This window comes from Rhynchophorus ferrugineus, unplaced genomic scaffold (genome assembly GCF_030347505.1).
Source record: "Rhynchophorus ferrugineus isolate W39M unplaced genomic scaffold, kcgeb_rfMv2 rfM4, whole genome shotgun sequence".
Classification (NCBI taxonomy): domain Eukaryota; kingdom Metazoa; phylum Arthropoda; class Insecta; order Coleoptera; family Curculionidae; genus Rhynchophorus; species Rhynchophorus ferrugineus.
The window spans coordinates 26,797,392-26,823,805 of NW_027472583.1; the positions used below are offsets into that span (position 1 = coordinate 26,797,392).

General features: G+C 32.2%; 1 protein-coding gene across 8 annotated transcripts in view; it reads left to right on the forward strand.

Annotated features, from left to right (window-relative positions):
• Nucleotides 1-26,414, forward strand: part of kug (FAT atypical cadherin kugelei) — an 837,087-nt gene that overhangs the window by 260,329 nt on the left and 550,344 nt on the right. For 7 of the 8 annotated variants that reach the window (XR_013005376.1, XM_076401385.1, XM_076401392.1 and 4 more), the window contains exon 1: nt 19,395-19,675. The exons of the other annotated variant lie outside the window; for it this stretch is intronic. The gene's annotated coding sequence lies outside the window, so the exon portion shown is untranslated. Of the gene's footprint in view, nt 1-19,394; nt 19,676-26,414 lie in introns of those variants that run through there. 8 annotated transcript variants of the gene reach the window in all.

A 26,414-nucleotide genomic window follows, 5' to 3' on the forward strand; every position in this document is an offset into this window, starting at 1 on the left:
CAAAGGCTTAAGATATTTACATCTCTCCGAAATGTATACATAAATATAACCAGAATCCGTCATATTTTGCTAAATGCGTGTATTAAACTTACAGAAGACCTAAAACCGTTGCTATATAAACAAATTCTTATTAATGTTAAAGAAATTATTTCAATATTTTAATAACATATTTTTTACTCAATACATAACCTTTTTACAAAGATTATTGCCTGAAATTAAAGGCCAGGTACAGTAATGTAAGATAAGACTCACAACTAATACATTATTCAATAAGGCCTGACATGGTTAATAATTGTTAAAAAGAGGTATGTTATTTTAAACGCGATCTTACACGCAGAAATGAACGCTCAGATCGTTCAATTTTAATTTTTTTCTTTAATATATAAAAAGCTTTACTGCTTTTATTAATATTGCAACATTGAAAAAGCTGAATTGTTCGCTCAATATTTAGGTAACATATTTCAACCCAACGATATAGGATCTACAATGGACACATCTCCTGTTTTCAACCCGATATAGATCTGAATCTAATTTCTCCATTGGAAGTTGCCACTGAAATTGATAACCTCAATCCCAAAAAGGCACCTGGAATAGATGAAATTTCACCTAGATTATTGAAAGAACTGCCACGAAAAGCAATCATCATGTTGACATATATATTTAATGCCTGTTTAAGACTCAAACATGTTTGCATTCCGGAATACCATAAGGTGGCACAAATAATTATGCTCAAAAAACTTGACAAACCTGCAGAATAATTCGAATGTCACAGACCTATTTTGATACTACCTGCAATATCAAAATTATTTGAGTAACTATTTAAACGTGTTAAACACTTTCTAATAATATCAGATTTCAAGTTGGGCTTTCGAAATCACCACTCAACAATCGATCAAGTGCACAGAACAACTGCGGCTATTGAAAAAGCGTTTGAGGAAAAAAAATACTGCCCTGCGTTATTCCTAGATGTCTCACAAGCTTTTGATCGGGTTTGACATTTGGGATTAATCTACAAAATGAGAAAATTTTTACTGCGTAACTATTGTCATCTGATGGAGTCATATCTTTTTGGAAGAAGAGTCTCGCACGAAATGACGTTCTCGATATTTAAAACTATTTCGGCTGGAGTTCCACAAGGTAGCATCTTAAGATATCTCCTGTAGCTGCTGTACTGCTGGCATCCCATCAACAAAAGAAACATTACTTGGAACCTTTGCTGACGACGCAATTATTATGGCAAACGACAAATGGACAAAAGATTGGAAAATTCAACTTAATAGCTCCAAATCAGTTAATTTTTCGTTGCAGCGAAATAATGAAAACCTAATTATATCAGTCAATAGATGCCCGATTTCTCTCGCAGAAACGACTAAATACCTCGGCATCCATCTTGTCGGTAGATTAAATAGGAAACATAGTGTTAGACAAAAAGCAAAATACATTAAACCTAAAATAAAACAACCATACTGGTTAGTTGGAAGATACTATCAACTTGATCTAAAATCAAAGAGATTGATTTAACAGTCAATCATAAAGCGAATTTGAAGTATGGGGTGCAAATATGGGTTTGCATTAAAATTCAAATCAACTAGTCATTCTACGCCGCCAAAACAAAATTGTTCGATTAATGCCCATCGTTACGTAACGAAGAACTGCAGGATGACCTGGAAATCAAGTGGATTTGGGAAGTTATCCAAGATTTAACCTTAAAACATGAAAGAAAATTACTACTAGTGGACAACGCGCAGGAAATCAGAAGATTGAAGCGAACTAAACCATACAAACCTATATAAGTTTAATGTAAACTCTAGCTTAAGCTATTATAATTTTATAGTTGCAATATATAATAGGAATGCATATTGCTGTATTTATCTCGCACTTCTCTTGCTTATGAATTAATCCAATCACCTTCATTGCCATCAGTACGGTCTTTCCCACCATTTGTGAAGTTTCTCCAGATTTCGATCACGATCTTTTTCACACCTAAAGTATTAATCCAGGATATGCGATGATGTTCTTAAATTATTTCCCGTAGTTGAAAAATTAATTTGTAGGTGTCATCACGAAAGCCTAGAGAAAGAGTATCTGTATACTGCAGATCCCGTAGAGGAAAGAAAAAGATACCGAAGAAAGGAAAGAGTTGAATTCTATAACAATACCAGAGGTAAAAGTGTTTTAAATAAAACATCAATTTATGTAAATTGCGTTTCAAAAGAAATAGTAATTATACCATTATATTAGAAAAATATTGATAATATAGGATGGAGATAATAGGTACTAGAAAAATAAAATAGCTACTATTTTCAACGAAGCGTTTTACAAAAAAAATTATAATAACAACATTAGACGCTGGTTTCTGCCATAAAATTAGATAAATGAAACAAATAGTTAAGCTATTCTATAGAAAAAAATTGGTTAATTGGTATTAGATATACAATTAAGTAATGTTATCGAACCCTTAAAGCTAACTATGGCTATGGGCCTTTTTCTTAATTCCAAACTTTAACAAAAATTGCCCGACAGATGGTGCTTCATGTCGAATGAGGTTATCGCCTAAACAAATTCCAGTTTTGAAGACATTCAGCAATCTCTGTTGGCTTGAACTAGTTGAATAGACCCTTAGAAAAGCATATAAAATGGTTTTTTTCTAAAGACTTGTTAAACGACCCTCATATCTTCAGAGTTTTATGTAATCTGTGTATTGCTACAATATATTATATGGGTATATTATATATAGTATTATGTTGGTTTCTCTTTTTATGCTTCTTCTATTTCGATATTGTTAACGTTATCGCGTTTTAGATCGACAGATTAAAAGTGGACTGTTTTACCCTTCGTTTTGTAAAATGTTGTCAATTGTGTTTAAAAATATTGTCACAAAATAGTTATTCAACTACTATTTCGTCACTTTCTTCGAAACGCATATATTGAGAAAAAAATCTCTATATTAAGGGAAATATCTTCATTATTTCCATAATTTTTTACAACTTTTTTCCATTTTTCCCAACATGTAACGAAAAAACGATGTTGATTTTGGCTACAATCCGATACAAAAGGTTTCCACATTTCTTCAGCAATTCGAAACAGTGTGTCGCCAAGCCATGCGGTAGCGATCTGAACAAAGGGTAATCAGAAGGCGCTATGTTTAGTGAGTACGCTGGTTGTAGCAAAACTTCTCGTTCGGGCGCGTACATTGTATCCTTTACAATTCTTGTAACGTGTCACCAACCGTTTTCATTCAAGAGTATTACTTTGCCTCCCTTACCTGCTCTTGCTGGTCTTTATTGCAACAACACATCATTCAGTTTCTGCAACTCGTGTCAGTAGAAATCTACAGCAACAGTTTCATTCGGGTTTATCAGCTCGTGATACGTACCTTGTTGATTTCACCATATCCAAGGCTTGATCACCATTAATATTCATGTTCAGTGTCGATGGGGATAGTTCTTCTGAACCAATCTAACACTTTGTTCGTGAAGCCGCTATATTGAAACTGTTCAAAATGATATAGTCGATCAATTTTCTCTTCTTTTGTAACATGCGATCACAGTTAATTCACCGACAGCTAAGCTGCCTGAAAAATTGAGCTGGATCTTCGTCCAATAAGCCTTGCAATTTGTTATTGGTCATTGATATCAAATTCACGACTTTAAATCGTTGAAAGTAAAATTAACAATTGGGATATGACGAAGAAACATCACCATAAGTTCACAAAAGCATTTAATGGGCTTTGACAGAAAATTACTTCAAATGAAACAACAAAAAAATGAACATTGAAAACACCATTTTGAGACTTCCATAATAAAGCCTGCATATACTGAATAGCTCAAAAGATCTGATCGATAAACTGTTATTTTATACAGAGAATAGTCAAAACTATCGAATTTAATAGTTGAGTTAGGTTGTTTAACAGTTGTTTACATTAATAATTCACATTTTCACGTTTCGCACAACATTATGTGAAAGAAACCGGCAGATGGGCCATACTATATATATCTGATAATATAATATAATTAACAAAACAAGAACTTTAGGGCGGTATCGTAATAAACAAGTCAGGATTTTATATGGATTCAAAACTATTGCGGAATAGTTGTAAAGCGATGAACATGCTGGGCGCCATCATCATTCCAAACTACGCGAAATTCTACTGAAAGCAGGCGCAGGCTGTTGTAAAATTAGAAATGAGGCCTCGGTTATTAACTTTTATAGGGGTTGCTTGTACCAAATTATCTGGAGCGGGTTTAAAAAGAACCTTCCATGTAAATTTCGGATACTCTTCGCTTATACCGCTCCATCTATTCCCTCTAAAATCTTCCTTATATAATTAGTTTATTCAATTTATGACTTTAACAAATTAGAACGAGTTATAAATGTAAATATCAACCACAAATATAGAAATGAATTTAACAATTATTTTCTTGGTCTTGGCAATTCCAAAAATATTCTCCGTTGTGGCGTTTTTTTCTCCCTAATTTTATTGTAAATTGTATTTTAACTTAAAATGTCACAGAAAAAAAATAGGGGGTGGTTATTAATTACCATAACCATGATAACCAGAGCCCATCTTAAGCAGTAGTTTCAGTTCAAATAAGTCCTAGCTGGTAAAAAAAAAAGATTTTTAAGTGTAGTAAGAAGTATTTGTATTAAGTTTTTGCGAATAATGACTAGTTATCAACAAGAAGAGCATACAATATAGGTGTATGAAATTGTATAATTATCAAATAGATGCCAAACACTTTTCAAAACAAACAGTTTGTTTAAACTAATAAATTAATCAAAAAGAATTTTAGGTGGTAGAAAAAATAGTCGTGTATCAAGGCGATCGTGTAATTCGGGAATTGCACCAGTGAAAGTGGAAGGGCTTCTTAGCCCCCTAAACTACACCTGATCTCTGTAGAAACATTAGACCAGAAATGTATATAGACCTGTTCAAATGGGAATGGAGAGTTGGTTAATGCGACAATTATTTTTTAACATGACATCTTTTAATAGAAACACACTATATAAATATACCATAATGTATTTATCATATTAAAATTAAACTAGACAAACTTAAACTACTGTTACAAGTTTATACAAGTTAGTATAATACGGTTGGTTTCAATCTTCTGATTTCTTGCGCTTTGTACAGTGCTCGTATTGCTTCCACAACTTCATGTATTACGGTGAAATATTGGATAACTTTATAGATCTATTTGATTTCGAGGTCATTGTGCAGCTATTCATTGATTATGGAGCATAAAAATTTCCACTTGGCAATTAAAAAATTTTGTTTTGGCAGCATTAGATTACTGGTTAGCTTGATAGGTTTTGTTAATGACTGATAATGACTCTTTGATCTTAGATCAAGTTAGGAGTATCTTCCGAATAACCAGTACAGATTTTTAATTTTGGGTCTGATCTAGAGAAGCCGAGAAAATATCGGTATATCGTTACATCGATATTTTTTGACCCACATACCTATATGTCGATAATTTTGTCAGCCGATATATTTCGATATTGTTTCACAAAAAAAAAAGATAAAAGGAGATATTTCTTAAATATTATAAAATACCTGTAAATTAATTTTAATTAATCTTTAAAATTTTTACTTAATTTTAAAAGTTTACTGTATTTTGGTACTCAATTTTAAAGGTTTAGTAAATATATGCCTACTTTTTACAAGATTTAGAGAATATCGATATTTATTTGGGCCGCTATATCAATATTGTTATTGTTTCTTAAAAATATCGATTATTTTTTATCCTCCAATATATCAATATCTTTTAATTATATATAAATATATATCAAGATTTAATATATTTTTTAAAATATCGAAAACAAAATAAAGACACCCCTCATCTAATCTGCTCAGTTTCTTGCTGAATGTAATATTTCCACTGATCATTGAGATAGATGCCGAGATATTTCGCTGATTCTATTTGAAGAATTGGGCATCTCTTAAGTGATACATTTTTGTTTTTTTATTCGAAATTCAAAATTAATATAAACAAATTTACAGCTATTATGTTATATTTTTCAGTCTCTAGTCAATTTGTAGACTTTCTTGTTTGCCTCTTATAGCTTTTATGTGGTTTCAAGTAGACATATTTATCTTATTTTCATAATTACAATATTACCATAATGACTATATCATCTGCAAATGTTGCAAGCACTTTTTTGTTGTTCTCTTGGCCATCTGCAGCATGCACAGATATAGAATATAGAAGAATATACAACTGAAGTAGATTTAAATATTGAGAATGTCTCTTCCTGTCATGCGACATTTTTTTACGAAAAGACTAGGCTATCTTGGGGATGTAATTTGGATTTCGGACTGATATCTATACAAGATCAAACGCCTGTAAAACAATTTGACAACGGAAGAGCAAAATATTATTCTATATGTGAAAAATATACTACCAGAACTATGAATTCGTTTTAAAGTACTTGTAATAGATATTGGAGCTTATGCTTAATCACATAGAATTTAGAATTTTGTTTTTTACTTTTATTTACTTTTTTGTCTACATTTATTCCACCATTTGGCTATACCACGTTTTGTGTTATTATATAGTATATTTATTTCTATTTGTATGCCTATTGGTATCGTAAAAGTTTTAAAATAAGAATTAAGTTTAAAATAAGTTTTAAAATAGAACGAAATGAGAACGGAACTAAATTATTGCGACTGCCCGCTATGAAAAATGTGGATGGGTTTAAATTGTATTAATGCTATTTTGAGTATAGAAAGAAAGGCAGTTACTACAAAACAGAAATGTGACAAAGTGATTTTACAAATTCAATAAATATTACCATTACTTAGTAAATAAAAGACAATTGGTATGCCTATGATCACAAAAAACAAAGTACCGTAGACTTGTATAGTAGTTATAAACGTGCATAGGATGTAATAGTAGAAATTAATTGAATGCAACTAATTCTGAATGGAAAATTGTTAGGATCCATTAAATGTTCGATAATAAAATTAACTGTAGAAGTTTCATGATGAGTTGAATAAGTAAGTAAATAAGTTTTGTTGATCGGTGTACATTACAAATATTATTATTATTTAAAATGTCTCTTTATATTTTGTTGGAATGTCAATTGTTTTTTAACAATTATACACAATAACACAAACTGGTCTTCAGATAGATGGAACTATCTAGAGGGTAAGGATCATTATTGCTCTTTTCGACAATAACCACAACCCTTAATATTTAACAGGTGGTAAATATTAATCTCTGCGACTGGGACAATATCGGTTCACTAAATACCACAGGAATATTGGAATTTATCATGAAGGTGTCAAATTGTGTTAAATAGCGAAGATATTTTAAATATTTTAGGTATTTGTAATACAATGCCTCAAATCATGTATATATAATATTTTGATATGGCAATACATGGGCTGAAAAGTCCCGGGCCACACACATAGATGGCTCCAGTTTTATTGTATCCACCACTTTTTCAGCTAGTACTAACCTCAAAAGAAAGCTGTTAAAATATCATGATATTCGACACATAAGTTTGTGAGTTATTGTGCTAAGAGTGACAGTACTTTTGTTATTTTGAAAACAACGGATCAAAAACAATTTCGTGTTTTAATTTTACACTGCTTCTTGATGGGAAAAAATACCCTTCAAGCGAAGCAATGGCTTCAAAAGTATTATAAGGATATTCCGCTCCATCAGGAACAACAATCAAAGGTTTGCTGACTTCATATGTGGTCGAAGAGACACCAATGATGCAGAACGCAGTGGACGTCCAAATAAGGTGGTAACATCGTTTGGGGTGATCGAAAAGTAAAGTTGCATGAGTTAGCTAACATCATAACGATATAAAAAGAACATGTTGGTGTTATATTGCATGAACATTTGACTATAAGAAAGCTCTGTTCAAAGTGGGTAGCGCGTTTGTTGACTGTTGACTAAAAACAAGAATATGCTAATGACTATGAGCAATGTTTGGCCATGTTTAAACGTAACAAACTGGAATTATTGCGTCCATATGTGTCATTACATAAGACATGGATCACTTCACTCTGGAATCAAACAAGCCTATTTTGAAGCAAAAAATAAATCGTTCTATAAAAGTGGTATTGAAAGGTTAGAGCGACGCTGGAATGATTGTATGGCTCTTGGTGGAGATTAGGTTGATCAATAAAGCCAATTTTTAACAAAAAACACCGTTTTCTTGGTTACTCCCGGGACTTTGCCTTAAAGACGAGGCTTGGGCAGTCGATAATGGCACGATTGAACTGAACAATGGCCAGATGCTAAATGATCTAAAGTACCCTTCACTAATATCCAAGATGAATGTCTCGATCTCTTATAGATATATCCAACAAGTACAATAAATTTTTGGCAGCCAATTTTTCCCAATGCTCTTTCATCGATGGAAAATCTAAAGTAAAATGTAAAAAAAAAGTTTTTTCATCAGAGCAATTTTTGAATTTTTTTAAAGCCACCTTATCTAATGTAAGTACGTACAGGAGTTGAAGAACATGAGCTAAAAGTACTAAAAAAGATTAAAAATAGGAAACTAAGTATTGGTTAGCAACAGATCATTGATTGAATAGCAGTGCATTGATAAAGGGGTGGAGAATAGTTCCGAGCACTGGCGATGGTCTTATAATGACGCTTGTTGAGATTATTGAGATGTTATAATTAATTCGCCGCTAATGAGATAAAATGAGTTTACAGAATTTATAAACACTTTATTATCACTTTCACTTTCTAATTCATATTTATTTTACTCTATATTTAATAATCAATGTAAATGATAATAACAAATATAGATTTTGTGAAATATTTTCTTAAATATTAAACATAAACAATTAGAAGACAAGTTTTGAACAAGTCCAAACTGGGTAAATGTATGAACTAGCATGAAAATTACTTATGGTTATTAGAAAACTAAGTTTATGAGTACATATGTTCCTTAATAATATTGAAGTTATGCAAATACAGAGGAAAGCGCAGTATATTCAACTTTGCACAACATAAAAAAATTAAAATTACAAAATGCATACTTAATCATAAAATTCTGAAAAGAGATATTAATTTGGTGTATTTAAATGTCCGTAATATAATGTTGAACGGAGATTGTATGACTTCTGTCTTATTCCAACTAGCTACTTTCAATTCAGATCTTCAAATTCTTCAAATTCAGTTCTTTTAGCATTTAATCGTGGATCGTCAAGTCAGATCATCACTTCTAAGATTCATAAATACCACGGCCCATTTACTAATGTTGCAAAATTATTTAGACTTTCATTTATTTGTTTAAATATTACCAAAATATTCTTATATTCATAGTCATCAATGTTTCCCTGCGGACAAAATGCTTAAATATTCTAAGAATTATTTTTTAGAGCATAAGTCTAAGAACGAATATATTTGCAAACCGTTATTGCTCATTTATGAAGTTCTTAAAAATAGAAGAAGCACAAATAATAATGCAATTATTACATACGGCCCTTAGCAGCGAAAGCTGTACCGGGCGGAAATACCTATTATGATCAATGTAGTGACTAATCAATTTAATGTTGTAAGTTTGATGAAATGTATATAACTTATGTGTATGTATGTACACACGTCGCTAAATAGGTTATAATAACAATTCTTGATAAATAAAAAGCTGTTTAAATAGTATATGTATTGATTGATACTAAAGGAATTTTGGGTATTGATAAAATATTGCTTTTTGAAGTGAAAAAATATAGTTGAAACAAAATCTTGGCTTGATACCGAGTTTTCGGATACTACCCCAGGAAAACCAACCATCAAGGATTGGTATGCTAAGTTTAGACGTGGTGAAATGAGCAGCGAAGATGGTGAACGCAGTGGACGCCCAAAGGAGGTTGTTACCGACGAAACCCTTAAAAAATCCACAAAATTATTTCGAATTACTGTAAATTGAAATTGAATGACATAGCAGACACTTGAACGTATACATCATATCATTGATGAATATTTGGGTATGAGAAAGCTCTGTGCAAAGTGAGTGCCGCGCGAGCTCACTTTTGACCAAAAACAACGACGAGTTGATGATTCGGAGCAATGTCTGAAGATCATCAAGCGTAAGAAACCCGAGTTTTTGCATCGATATGTGACAATGGATCAAACATGGCTCCATCATTTCACTCCGAAGTCCGATCGACAGTCATCCAGGTGGACTGCACAAAACGCAATAGTCGGCTGGCAAGGTTATGGCATCTGTATTTTGGGATGCGCATGGAATAATTTTTACTTGCTACCTTAAAAGAGGAAAGACCATCAACGGCAACTATTATATAGCGTTATTGGACCGTTGGAAGGACGAAATCGCCGAAGAACGCCTTCGCCAAGACAATGCACCGTGTCACAAGTCAGTGAAAACGATGGCAAAAATGCATGAATTGGGCTTTGAATTGCTTCCTCATCCACCGTATTCTCTAGATCTAGCCCCCAGCGGGCTATTTCCCGTTCTCAGATCTCAAAAGAATGCTCGCTGGGAAGAAATTTTCGTCGAAAGAAGATGTAATCGCCGAAACCGAGACCTATTTTGTAGCACAGGACAAATCTTACTACAAAAATGGTATCGAAAAGTTAGAGGACCGCTATAAATAGTATATCACCCTTGAAGGAAATTATATTGAATAAAAAAACTAATTTTGCCAAAAAAATGTGTTTTACTATGGTAGGTCGGGGACTTTTCAAGTCACCTGTAAAATTCGCCTGGAAGCTGGAAAAAAGTAGCGGCCATCGATGGGCAATACTTGGAAATAAAATACTTTGTATCGATTTTTCACACAAAGCTTCAAATAAAAAAAAACTATTTTAAATATAATTTATTTGGCCTAAAATTTCTCTTTCAGAATGTGAAAAAATACCGAATTTCGACACATACCTGTTAAATGGAGAGTTCCGCACCTTATATTCATTAGACAATGTTCATCATCTGTTCTAACAATACTTCTATTTTATAAGTATAACTAAAAGGCTCCTTTGGTTGACTTATCAATAAAGATTCAAATAGCGAAAAAGAATTATGTCGAGCCATGTGAAATAATAAAGTATGCAGGTTTTTTCACTATAAGTCTTAAATTTACCGAAAAAAAAACTGAAAATTAATTCACAGTTCCCGTATTTGTTTATTTATTTATATACAGGAAAATTCTTATCGATTTAACAGCATCCGACGGTCTTCATCAAGGCTTAATTTTTAATGTCAATAAACGTGCTTTCTAAACAGGAATGTTAGGTCTACGTCAATAAACAAAATATATGGTACGTTTGCATTGGGAAACACCATTCATAACAAACGATGGAATGTTTAAATCATTTTTCTCTATGTAATCCGATACGTTCTAATAGAGACAAGATTAACGTCAGAGTATTTATTACGTGCGGCACCTAATGAAATACTAGGAGATGTTTTTGTAGACGTTTGAACACGATATGTCATCTGTTTCAGCACGCGTACCGCATTTCCTCCTCACATACACAATCATTTCACGTTCAGGCTAGTATATCGGAAAGTAAATATCAATTCCTGTAATAAAATAGCGATTAAATATAAAATCGTTGATTATAAATGAATATTTAATGCGAAAAACTCATTTCCCATAAAGGTCGTATAATAAAATATTAATTAAATCGATTAATCAATAGGTCTCGTCAATTGGAAAACAATCGTCATTATGGAGCACGATCGACAGAAATATATATCCATATGTTAATATCAAACTGTAATCAAGTAAATTATTTCAAGTTTTTGCTTAAAATTCGTTGTTTTATGTGCCCATTGGCAATGTTTATTTATAATGATAATTTAAAACAAAATTAATAATACTGAAAATAACTCTATAATAATAGTTATGCAAGGTTAGACATCTCTTATAAAAAATAAACAAATTATTTTTTAATATTTTAAAATACATTTGGATTTTAATATTGACAGTTCTAGTTATATATTCATGTTGCTGAAGTCGTTGCCGAACGCAAACAATACAATAATAATAATATAATTTTGTGACATATACACAAAATGAAATCACGAACAAAACAAAATCTGTTTACTTTGTTGCTAGGCACCGACTTGAAAATGATCAGTTGGTAGTAGATCAAATAATATTGTAAATAAATAAATAGGTTTAGGTAGGTATTAAGCTAAATTGTGTGTATATAAAATAAGTGTAGTAGATAGGTTAAATAAAGTTTCTTTTTGTCTTAAAAATGCATATTTTATTTTAAAATTTGATTATTTTTAACTTTTTAGTGAGTTGGTTATTTATTTTTTGAAGTCGGTTCAATTTTTTGTTAAATATGTTTCATATAATATCGAATTTGGACATTTGGTTGAAAATTTTACATTTCCTCATTAATTTAATTTAATATATAAATAGAAGAAGATATAAATATAGAAACTTAAAGAACTTATGTCAATCCTCATTATGGGAAACAGTGAACATACTTTATGAAAATGCAAGTTGAGTTGTTAACAATAAGTGTTAATAAAGAATATTTTTTTGTCAATCGAAGAAACTTGAAGATGATTATTTAGAATCATTATTAGACCAAGGTTTATATGAGACCGGTGTTAAACATTATGAATCGTTGAATTTTAATCGAACAAAACCACTCTGAACATGAAACTCGAACATTTCTGAAATGAGTCGGTGTTGGCCACCCACCAATTATAAAAGTGTTGGTAATTACAATTAAATGCAAACAATCACAAATATAAAGTATATGCTCTGGTAAAAATATGCTCTATGAGTAAAACAGTTAGTATTACTTTTTCTTGGTCTCGGTAGTATTCTTTTACAGCGTATCTTTAGTTTTGATACATATTAAATCTATTTATATTATTATTGAATTTGTAAATTATTGAATCACGCCACTATTGAATTATTATCCGAAGCTCATACTGTAGCGACCGCTACAACCATTTAGGGCACCACTATTACATCTACATTAAGTTCAAAGGTTGGCAACGCTGGTGGATTGGTACCATGCGGTTACCTCCCAATTCCCCAGCAAGCGTCTCTGAGGGCCTTGAAAACTTGAACTACTCCAAGTATTCCAATCCGAAAAATTCCGCGCGTTTCTCACTGCCCCATGGTTTATGAGGAACATCAACACTCACCTAGAATCAGGCATCCCGTTCATGTAGAGTTTCACGAACACGCTCAGTGTAAGGTTCTACCTAAGCGCCTTAGAACACGATAACAAGTTGATAAAATCCGTCTCTGTCGTCCGTAAAACACTTCTCTATCCCGAATCCGAAGCGACATCATCAAAAGATCATTTGGTTCTAGCTGGTTAATCTGGAATAAGAAAAAAACGTCTCTTTCTCTTTTTCTCTTTTCTCTACCCCTTGTAATAGTACCAATTCCATAGCGCTTCCGTACTCCTTTAACCTAATCTAATATCCTCCCATCGACCACATGTAGTATTTATGATCGAAATAAACAAGTTCTTATGCAATCGGTATTTTCTGTTCCCGTGCGAATTCCTTCCACAAAAATAGTTAGTCAGTGTTCCAATAAACAATCGTATCGACAGCCACACATTCTGACCGACAAGACGAATATTCCTACAATACTCTGGATTTGTAGGATTAGCTTTAAATAAATTATCAGCTGTTTATACTATTATAAATCGTATCATCAAATGCAATTAATTGAAATGCATTAAAGCCAATAACTATAATAATAGCGATTGTATGAAGTCATCATCATTTAGTCTTAGCGGAGACGCGAGGAATGTTTAAGGACTTTGAACATTCTTCAGTACATTTTCCCACTATTGACCATCGACAGCATTCATTCTAACCTAGAACAACGTTAGTCTCATTTTCTTCAAATTGATGCCTTCTTGCTCGCTGCATTTTTCATCCTATAGTTTGATTTCGCCATATGGAGGAATTTATTCGCCTTACACTAGATAGACATGTCTAAACAATTCCAATCGACGTCTCTGTATTTGTTCATCAATTGTTTACTTATTGCAGTTTCTTCATCAAGTCACTTTATTTTTAATAAAATAATTTAGAGAAACATGTACAATTTGCTTTAAGCACAGTGTTTGGAAGGCGTCATACACTTGCTGGATGAATTTATAATAGCAGGCGATTCATATTTCCTTTTTAATTTTCAAGTCCTATGGCTATGTCATAAAGAACTGCAACCCTCAACATGTATCAGCGCAGAGCGCGGTAGCATCAGAAAACTTTTATTAGAACACTGGCTCGGATCTCAAATGGGTTTTGTTTTTAATTACTCCTAGTAGACCCACAATCTGTCTTATGTTTATTTTATATATACATGGCATATAGAAAATCACTTCATTAAGTGCTATCCTGTATAAAATACTATTTTATTTTATTTTTGTCTTATTCTAAGAGCATATTCTAAAGTCTATATATGTCCTATAATCGGATGGTGTTTGACGTTTTAGTCTACGCACCTTTTCTGTCACTTTTCATATTTAACTGATTAGCGAGTACATTTGGATGCACTGACACTCTTTCGAAATCACTAACACGTTGAATTACATTCGTTATCGGTTTTAGAAGAATATCGCGTTGTATCACTTCATTTGAAACATTGTACGGAGCATCAACAATGGCACGCAACACTTTATTTTGGAACCTTTGTATGAGGGATATATTAGACTTGCCAGCGGTTCCACATAGTTAGATTCCATATGACCAAATAGGCTTGAGTATAGATTTATACAATAATAATTTGTTATCTAAAGAAAACTTGGATTTGCGCCCGATAAGTCAATACCTTTGCTAGAGTTTTAGTTTTTTAAGTTGTTTCCGTTTGGCGAGTAAATGAATTTAACAAACCGTTCTTCACACGCAGATAACAAGTGAAACCACTGGAAAAAGTTTAAGAATTTTATCCCAAAATGAGGGGCAAAAAAATCTTGCCTGGCGTTTTTTCTTGTTTCCTGGTGACCGCTTTAGATCCTAATTTGTATATTTTTTATTTCCGACAACTGATACGGAAAATATGTGTAGAAATAGTAGCTAGCTAGTAGATAAGAATATCTGCAAAAATCATCGTGTACAAATCTTTCTTCTTTTTAGAGTGCTAGTATATAAGAAATGGTAATTATTAAAATCAACTAACAGAGTGTATTTATTTTATTTAAATAGATATTTTAGAATAAACAAGCTTTAGCAAACAATTGAAAATATAACCCACATAAAATATATAATTGTTGTGTTTGTTTGTCTCTTATCATTATTCATGTTGATTTATTGCTTTTCACCTGAACTGTTCCATCGCCGCTCAGGAAATGAAAAGTTTGTTCTTCGTTATCTGGGACCCATTCAAGGCGCATGCCAGCTTGGATTCAACTAGACGCAATGATCTAATTTAATTTTCCACTATTCCGATTGACCTGAAACAGTAGAGTTCGCAGTTGATTATTAGCACGTTCGACTGGTCGCAAAAGGACATTTTCGACTTTAAGAGTAATTTCCGCACAAAGCGCCACCCACCAGACCACCAGTCTCGGGAAATAGTTCGGTAGTTAGTTACAGAAAATGGTCCGTTCAACTCAAATGTTGGCGTCTTGTTTATTGAGAATAAGAAAAATGTCATAAGATATTAATAAGTACTACCGTACTAATATTTAAGTTATCACAGTACGCTAATCAATCACCATTGGGTGAAATGCTACTGTAGTCTATTCAAAGTTTGTTTTGTACATACGTCATCAAGATGTTTAATATATATCCTGCAGCAATTTGTAAATTCGTTCCAGAATCAGACAATACTTTCCTTCTCATTTTATTCTAGTCAAAAAGAGACATAATGCTATCTGAGTTCGAACACGTAAACGAATGAGACTGTCAAAGTCGTCCAATTGTCAGACGTGTGCAAAACTGTTGAAAACAATAGATATAAGAGATTATAACTCTAATCTATAAACTATTGTAGCTGTATAATTATGTTTTTATATGTACTATAATGTTAAAATAAATTATATTTAATAACATTTTTGTTCAATTATTTTTTTTAGATTAGAATTTTGTTGTATATCAAAACCTAACTGAACTAAAACTCAGAGTTGATGCGGCAACATAGCGACATATTGACGTCCCAAATTTAGATGACGTATGTACAAAATATCTTTGAATAGTTATATGTTAGATGCCATTCATTTATTACGTACGACGATTTTTATCAGCTGTTGACCACTTTCCCTCTTGTAAGAAATAATAAGATATGAAGAGGGTCCTCTTCCCCCCAAATCGTCTTACGTCATAAATGAATGGTATCCTAGTGTTTGACCCAATTCTCGATACTCGATAATACTCGATAATATTTGTATAGAAATTTTTTTCTATTGTTAACGTTGCAAAACATTATTAACAATTAAGAAAGTATATACAGTTCAAACATTGTATAAAAAGTGATTATATTTCTATCAATAAAAAAAAATAGAAATTTTAATGAAGCACAGTCCCAAAAGTAAAAAGGAATTAAGTTTTTTTTCGGATTGCCCGAGTTTGGAACTCTACATCCTTCGCTCGATTTCTGTCAAATATGACCAATATGACAACAATTCCATGCCTTAATGACCTTAGCAATAACATGATACAGTATTTCATATTATGGAAGTTTCGAAATGCTACCAAGACTGAGAGTGATTTAATCACTCATTATATTTGGCTAGAATATTGTGAAGAAATTCGTTATTTGCCACCTGATCTGAAAAGTCTATGTTTTCATTTTAAAATTCAGCTTTATTTTGGAACATCCCTTGTAATCTCGAAAAATTCACCAAATGTATAATAAATACCTGCTAGCCTTACTAATTACCCTAAAATGCATTTGATAGGGTGTAGGATATATTTAAAATTTAATTTATCATGCTATTTACATTTACATTATTGGGTAATAAAATGTGATAATTTAAATTAATATCCATTTTAATTTTAATGTTTATTTCTGAGACATTCTATAATATAACATCAAATGAAAATAGCTTTATTACTTTTACTACAATTTAACTCGAAAAAATTCGTAATTGCTATTCATCATTTGATGAAATATAAGGCTTAAATTTTGTATTTTCTTCAGGGTGTGATTATTAACTTAACAATAGCTTCACTTTCATAATGGTTTCGTATATCCATGCTCTGCCCATCTGCGCCTTACTACTAAATAATGTTATCTAACAATTATTTCTTCTGAAACAAGACATAAAATATCACATATAAACACCTGGAAACAGATTCTTCATCAACTGCCAAGCTGTTTGAAGGTTGTTTTAGAGCTTTTAGTTGTATTTTGATCCAATAAGTCATCCAATTCATTATCTTCGAACTTCTTTGATCCTCCGGTGTATTCCTTATCACAGGCATCAAAATAGCCACTTTTAAACCGTTGATGCTAAAACCGACAATTGGTATATGATTGAGCAGTATTATCATAATTTTCTAAGCCCGTGTAATGGGCTTATTTTGTTTGACGGTAATATATTTCCTTTAAACGAGCTCCATGAGTAGCACCTGTATATACTCAGTAACTCTGTAATATTATATCGACTGAGTTTAAATGGTTAGGTTATAAATTCATTCAAGCACTAACATTTAAATCGGATTATTGGGAATAAATAACCAGGATAGCTGTTATATATTCAGTTTATTAAACATAATTTAAAATAACGGAGATAAAAATAGTCCTTTTGTTAAAACACACTTAAAAGGATACTAATTGAAAGGGTTGTGCTAGCTAGACACAGACACACATTTTTAGACTATCGTTTATTCCAATCGTTGCAATCAGTCCCATCTGAAGAACATTTTTTTTTGAAAGTTTTGGTACTTTTTTAAAGAACGCTATCTATTTGTGTATCGAAAGGTTAAAAATAGTAGAAAATACGTTTCAGAGTAACATATTAAAAGCTAATCATTAAAATGATAAATAACAAGCAATACTTATTTTAAATTATATGGATATAACTGAGATTAGTTCAGGCTAAAATATAATGTATTCTTCACTTGATGCATCATCAATTTTAAAGTCAATGATGGGACAATGACTATGAAAATTCTTCTTAAAAGGTTAAACTTACCATAAGTTGCAGGTGTAGAGTTTATAAAACACACCCCAATTAGTCAAGATATATTAACGACATCAATTACCAAACTATGTATCGCCCACAATTCTTGTTATTTACTTCTAACTAAAATTGTTTAACCCACCTAAACCATTAATATTTTGTTTTGATCCCAATTAATTGATAGTTTTTAATGTGTTTTTACTCCAAAATCATTAATTACTCAAGTTTTGTAGGGTTATATTTTTAGAATTTTTATTAATAGGAAAATTACGATTGGAAGACAATTACTTATACAGTTATTAAACAAGTATAAATATATTAAAACCTCTATACGATATTTTGTTATTAAAAAACGTTTTATTATAAAAAATTTTAACTGAATTTTTTATCACATTTATAATAGCACATAGCAAATGTTTATTTATCTTTATCCCCAGTACTTCCCTTTCAAGGTGATATGAATATTATATAAAACTGCATCAAGCAAGACATATTTCTAAAATAATCGACCTTAAATAAATAAAGTTCGTCTTGGAAAAGTCAACGAAAATGCGCTTTTTTACCTAGCCTTAATACTATCGAAACGTTTTTCTTGTGTTTACCTGTGCGAGGAGTGAGATAGAATGAAAGTGTTCATCATCCTCTAGAACCAGTTTAGGCCGTGTGCCTACCTCAGGTTCCCTCGTCTTGCCCCCCCGCTTCCCGCACAACATCGTACAAGTTCGTAGCACGCCTATGCACCATCGAGCACATGGCCTGCTATAATGTAAATGTCGTGAGCGCCGTTGCCGCTACGTACGGGAAGGTCTCTTAATTGACGAAAAAAATTGATTTGGAATAAAAACGTAATGTATGGGGGAATTTAAATTTTTGTATGTATGTGGTGTATGTTTTTTACGACTCTACGATTTGACGTGATAGTATTATAACAACATATTTATTTTTAAAAAAATTTGCTTTAAAATATATGGGTATTTTTCAATAATAATAATGTATACAATGCATATTTGTATAATTTTAGTTAAATGTATGTTTTATTATTATTTTAATTTGAATTTGAATTATAAAAATATACAAACATTTTTACTGAAAATATCATAACTGTACGAATACATTTTGTTATACTGCAACTATCAGATCACAAATGATTTAGTTTGATTTGCATCGCAGTCGACATCGAGGTTCATTGACCACCCTAATAAATGCAACAAGCTTTTCTACACATACCTAGACGTTAGATCAGCCAGTATACCGAGTTAACGAATGACGGCGCGAGAATATACTCGGCAACCTCGCTCTCTTACTGAAACTTGAATGTAATAATACGGCAACGTTAGTTCGGCTGCGAAACGTATAGCGGTTGTTCCTCGCTCTCGGTCTAAGGTTTTTCCTTTGAAGATTTTTCTGTTCGGCGTTTTCGAAAGTTTTTCCGAAAAAAGGATTTGTGTTTTTTTCACGCCGGAAAACTACGCGCGGATTTTCCGGTCAGTTTTGCGGTGTCGTTATTATCCCAGACGGTTGTTTTTACGGTTTTGTGCCTGTGTGTGTGATGTGTTTTGTTTTTACACCGAAATAATTTGGATATTTTCACTCGGAAATAATCGTTAAATTCAGAGGTAGGTTTTTGAATTTACATAATAATTTAGCGGTTAGTTTTCGATCAGTCGACGACGTTATTTATAAAATGTCACTTAGTTTTTGTTTTTTATGAAGCCCAGCTTGTTTAATAATAAACATTTCTGACACGTTAGGTCATCTTTTCGAAAGGTCGATTAGACGTGCAGATGTATTCGATATTTTAAATTAAATATGGTGATTAATTAATGTATAAACTATTATGCCGGCCGATATTCTATAATTTAACAGTGTCTGACGTAAACAACGGCGTTAGTATTGGAGTTTGTGATAAAAATATTTCAAATAACATTAATTGTCCCTTCAATAATACTTAAAAAGCTGTCTGCGAATTAAATCTCATCCATCACGTTTAATACCATCAAGGACAACTCAAGGCTCGATTGACACAACTAGTACAAATATCACAGGAAGTCCTTAACCAGAATATATGTATTAAGTAGTGGTGTAGCATAATTGTAGCTAGTACGCTTTAATTCATAACGCCTACAATTGTTTATATTGTGATGACGACATGTGAAGGGAAGCGCGTGTAGGTTGTTCGAAAAATAATTGTTCACCTTAGACTTTGGTTAGTTTAAAATACTTTTTGAGGTTATTGTACATAACAATATCTTATCCTGTTATTTAAAGTATTGTCTAGGTTTTTGAACCATTACCTAAAGAATAATGTATTCACCTTTTAGTTTTTAATTTTTTGCTCTATATAAGTGTTAGAAATTTAATATTTGAAAGAGTTTCTTGAAACTGGTATAATATAATTGTGCGATCATGTAAAATATGCATGATGTATTGAGTAACAATTAATATATTTAAAGAGTATCGGTTTATATAAATTTATAAAAATATCTAAATTATGGCATCGTTGTTTCATTCTGATCATTGTTGGTGATATCATTCCATCTCTGATCTCAGGCGATGGAGTTTAATTTGAATTTATTATTCCTTGAGATATATATTATGTGAAAACACTTGGCTTTCGGAGATGACAAATGTGTGTAATAGCACAACACTTATGCAAAAATAGTTGAATACGTTTGCTTCACGTTTTGTGCTTGAAATAAGATTTCATACAGTAAATATTAGAACTCTACAAGGGACTAATTATGTGTTTGCCTCAAAGGCAATATATATATATATATATATATATATATATATATATATATATATATATATATATATATAAGGCACGCAAAGAAAGTCGAGAAGTAGTGTTTTGCATCGTTTTGCTAGACCTTCAGTGTCTAGAGTGTTATTGATTAAGTATCATAGTGACCTGATATTTTCCACTGTGACATTCATATTGCTAAAATCGTTATAGTTTGACTTCATTTTATACATTATTTAATATAACAATTTATGTCCGAATGTTACACATTCTCACTTGTTAGTTAACTAATCCATTAGTGGCTGCATGCATTTTGATCACCTATCAAGTGATCATTACCCTAATTGCTAAATTTGGTGATTTCAACATTTCTCTGCATACACAATAGATTTCCCTTTACTATTATAGAGTCATTCTATGTATACAGACCTTATTAAAGGAAATCTGCTTCAGAAGTCCATAAAACACTGTTAAAAACGTATAGTGATACTACTCCGTCACAGCTCCGTTGTCGGTTTTGGTTTCAGTAATTTAAGAGTGGTTCTTCTGATTTCAGTGTATCATTCCGATAACCAAAAAGTTCGAGGACAACAGATTGTAGGACTTGTTAGACGAAAATCCAGTTCAAACTCTTAGATAACTTTCAAATAACTTAGCAGAAGCCCTGTTAAAAACTTATGGTGATACTAGTCCGTCACAGCTCCGTTGTCGGTTTTGGTTTCAGTAATTTAAAAGTGGTTCTTCTCATTTCAGTGTATGATTTGGTTGACCAAAAAGTTCGAGAACAACAGATTGTAAGACTTATTAGACGAAAACCCAGTTCAAACTCTTCGACAACTTTCAAATAGCTTAGCCGTTGATTAATCATCCATTTCCAGGTCGTTACATTTGATGGAAAATGCACGATTTGACTGAAAATACTATTTATAACTGTTTTAACATCGCGGTTTTATTAATTGTCAGTCAAAATAAGAAGAGTTTTCATGGCGTATTTGCTGATATATAAAAAGTCATGGGTTGGTCTAGAAGGCGCATCCACATCGATAGTGAAGTGACTATTCATGGCTATAAAGTTCTGCTGTGATATGGTGGGATCAGCAAAGTGTACTGTTGATAAAACCGAATAAAATGTTTACTGCGGATACCAAGATATATGAAACAATTAAATGACGCCTTATTGCACAAAAACGTAGAGTTGTTGCTTCTGATTACTACTTGTTCAGATCCATTCGGCATAGTTTGAGTGACCACGGTTCTGAAATGCTGCAAAAGTGCGAAAATGCGAAAAGAATAGCATTGTTCTTTTGACATGGTATCACCATGTTGCCAAAAATACAGGAAGAAGTTGTAGAATATGACAAATACTTTATATAGTACCACCAATATATATAGTACCACATTTTCTGAATAAAATCACTTTTAAAGTGAACAATCATAATACAGATATATGCAGCTATTTATCTAAGAAATATTTAATATTTTTTAAATATATTTATCGATAATGTTTTCAGTTATATTAATTGTTGTTATGAATATAAATTTTTGGTGTCTCTGTAAGAGATAAATTTGTAACAAATTCCTAATTAATAAATTCTACGAGGCCTGTTGGAGACCATAATATTTTTAGTGGCCCAGTGAGAATGTGTTAATCCATCGAATAAAACTAGAGCAAGGAATGTTGCGCTTGCGTAAGCCGAATTCCGATTGTTCCGATGTATAATAATCCAAGTGTTTGGAAACAGGCCGCTTTTTCAATTAATTACAAGTACTATTTAATCATCGGCTGGGCGTACGCATCGCCTGCTGGTGATAATTTGATTTATTTATACGGCCATAAAATCAGAATTACCACGCGTCGTTCAATTCCGACTCTTGGGTTATCCAATAAATTCGATAGTGTTGTGTGCGGCCTCTACGATCGTGATGTTCGATATTTTTGGTGTCGATTCAATCTGAAATCTAAACCCATGTGGCCTAGTTGTTATATCGTTCGTATTTGTTTGACATTAATTATGTTTTTATTTTGTTGTTTTTTAGATGATTGCCCTTAGTTATTTAACACTTTATTCGGTTTCATGGTTTCTCCGCCACACTCCACTACTAAAATACCTTTCACTTTGGACCTTTAACTTGCAGATTGTATATGTTTTTTATTTTCTTAGTATTCAACAATCTGCCCTATAACTTATAAACTACAATTTAATTTAATTTCTATCCTATTAGTCGGATTGGATGGAAGTAAAGGTTTTAACCAGCACACTTGACATCGCTTAAATTTAATTGTTTACCGAGTGCATCTCAAGTACTTTACAGAATACTTTACAATGACATTTTGGATCACACTCATGTGTTCCACGAGGATATCGCACTGAATTGATAGTTATTTATATGGCTGGTCCGCTTATGCCTAATTAATGTGTAGCGACCGTCAGATATTTCGAATTTTCCCGCAATTATCAGCAGCCCACAGATCTACTCGAGGCGTTGCACATACCTGAAGTTAGCACCCACAGTGAGGTGGCAACAAGTGGTACTGACAGAGGGTACGACGTGACAACCTCGGGTGGTGAAGCTAGGGGATGACGCGACGCCTCGATGTGCTTTCCGTTCCCGACTCTGAGAGTGATCAGACGGGCCACTCTTCTTAACATCTGAAGGTAACTCTGCCACGTGCATTTCTTTATTTTTATATTCATATAGTTTGATCTTGTTTAGTGTATAATGTCTGGTTTAGTGTTTAATATCTGGTTTATTGTTTAATATCTGGTTTATTGTTTAATATCTGCTCCTCAAAAATTAATATTTCTTCTGCATATAATTATAATCCCTTTGTACGAAAATAAATCATCGAAGATATTGTCTTTATCTAACCGCACCTGTACCCTAAAAATGTCATTATGTGTAACCTTGTGTGTATAATATTTATCACAATTTCCTAAGGTTTTGAAAGAGAATCTCAGTATACTGAATCCCCAGTCATATGGAGAGTAATGGGACCTCACATTCAGTCCGACTATTAGGTATAAAAATGTTAACCAATTGATTAAATTGGCCCTAACGTATAATAGAATCCTTGCCAACGTACTTAGACACCTATTCCCCATTATAAAATATAAAATAAACGATCGGATCAAATTTGAGTAAAATTTCACCGAGAATGATAATAAATGGTAGATAATCAAGTGAATATTTACCCGCATAATATTGCCCCCTAATCTACTCTGTAATTTTCATCAACACATGTGATATTTAGAAAAACTTCACTAGTTTGCAACCACTGTGCGACATATTTTTCTGATGTGTGAGGTTCTTCCGCCTTCTTTCTTCCTTTGATGTTATAACTGAATCCTCAGAATACATATTTAAACCTAGACACCGTTCATACCATTCATACCACACAATCTCTTTAGCTATCTGGGATTAACCTATAATATTATATTTAGATCCTTATTTCTAAGATTTTCTAAATTTATTTTCTATTTCTAATCGTTTTATCTTTTTTACCTTCCATTGAATTGTTTGTGAATAATCTCAGAAATAATATTAATAAAAAAGAACTTAATGTTTCAAGTCATGTCATATGTATATTACAACTGTATTGTGTCGACTACTACATAATAATTTAACCGATATTACTTCAAAAAGTTATATGACCAATTCTAAATTAAGTCATATCTTATAATATATATCTAATCAAATCGAATAGTAGCATATTTTTAGTTTTAATCGCGTAGTTTATTGTACTATTGTACCAGAGCACAATTTGTATAAATTTTGTTGTTTGTTTTTTTTTGGAATCTCTGGAGGATGGATTTATATATATATATATATATATATATATATATATATATATATATATATATATATAGTTATCTTGATAGTAGTGCTTAATAGCTGAATGGCCTATGATCAAATGGTCTTAAGATCTGACTTATGTAGCAATACCTTGTAATGTGAAGAGGTAATCAACTTTTTTTTTATAATAGACTGTAAGGAGACATTTCTGTAGCTTAAGGTGGAGATAATTCTTTTTAGTTTAAGAAACAGCCTAGTGCCCCCCTTTATTAATAATCTTTGTGATATCTGGAGACAAGGGATATCTTTTGGCATATTTAGTATTATGTTTTAAATTTTTTTATTACTTTTAATGGTTCAATAATATGTTCAGGCGGCAATAGTTATTTTTATGACATGCAGAAAATCACTACTCTATATCTGTCCATAATTACTGTAATTATTAGCGTAGGTTATTGCAGCAAGTGCATTGGGACGCATTGAAACTCTTTGGAGTTACTTGATATTCATTCGTTCATACTTGATTTCATACATTCATTACACTTGTTATGGGTTCTAGATGGATATCGCGGTACATCACTTTTTCACAGACGTTGTTTGAAGGATCGACCATTGCACGCAGCAATAGATTTGCTTAAAATACCCCATAGATGGATTCCATAGCACCAAATCACTATACGTATTGATTTCTACGGTAATATCTTGTTATCTAAGGATGTTATCCAAGTTGTGCCCATTTAACAAATATGTGCTTCTTCCAATTTAGGCGTCGGCTTATATGTATGCTAAGATATTTAGCATCCTCCTCCTGGAGAAGTTGTTAATGGTTGCTGGTGAACAGTACCTTTATATTGTCACCTTTATATATTCCAAAAAGTTTCAAATTAGTTCCTGTTAATCTATCAGATCTATATTTTACAATCAATGGTGGATTTAATCTTCTAGGCAAGATAAAAATTACATTAATATATTTTGTTTAATTGGATTCAGTACTCTTAAATTCAGTCATAGTTGCATTTTTATTAAAGTGTGTTTTTTATGGTACTATTGGCTTTTATTGAGATGATGGGACTGTCGTGTTGTCTGCTTATTTAGGCTATTAACAGCAGTGATTTTTGTGGATCGATGGAATAGCAATATACAGGAAATACAGTATATCAGCAGTGTACAAATATCGATATTGCAGTAAATGAAAAGTACATTAATTATTAATTAATTTATTTTACAGCGGTCTTGATGATTTAATCACTGTGTCATCATATGATTATACCCACTTAATTTAAATATTAATTTATCTATATATTTCACAGAACTTGCTAAGAACATCTGTAAATAGTTATATTGAGACGCTACGTGTAAATATTATTAACAGATTATTATTAAGAGAATATGACGTTATGGAAAGTAACTCTCATTGTCATAATCCAATGCAATACACTGTAGGAATGTTCGTCGGATCGGTCAGTCGGTCGAAATGTGTGGCTGCCGCTGCGATTATTCGTCAGAACACTCACTACTATTCTTGGAAGGAATTTGCACGGAAACTAAAAACACTGGTTGAATCAAAGTTGTTTATTTTAACTTACGATTGATACATGTGGTCGGTGGAAGTATTGACAGGATATTAGGTTAGGTAGAGGAAGTACGGTAGCGCTGTGGAAGTGGTACTGTTACAAGGGGACCGCATGGTACCAATTCACCGGCGTTGCCATCCTTTGTACTCGTTGATATATTCGTGGTGGCCTAAAGGGTCGTGGCGATCGCCACATAACTCCCCTCCTAGTGGAACTGCCGTGGAACGTACCTATATGTGGTGC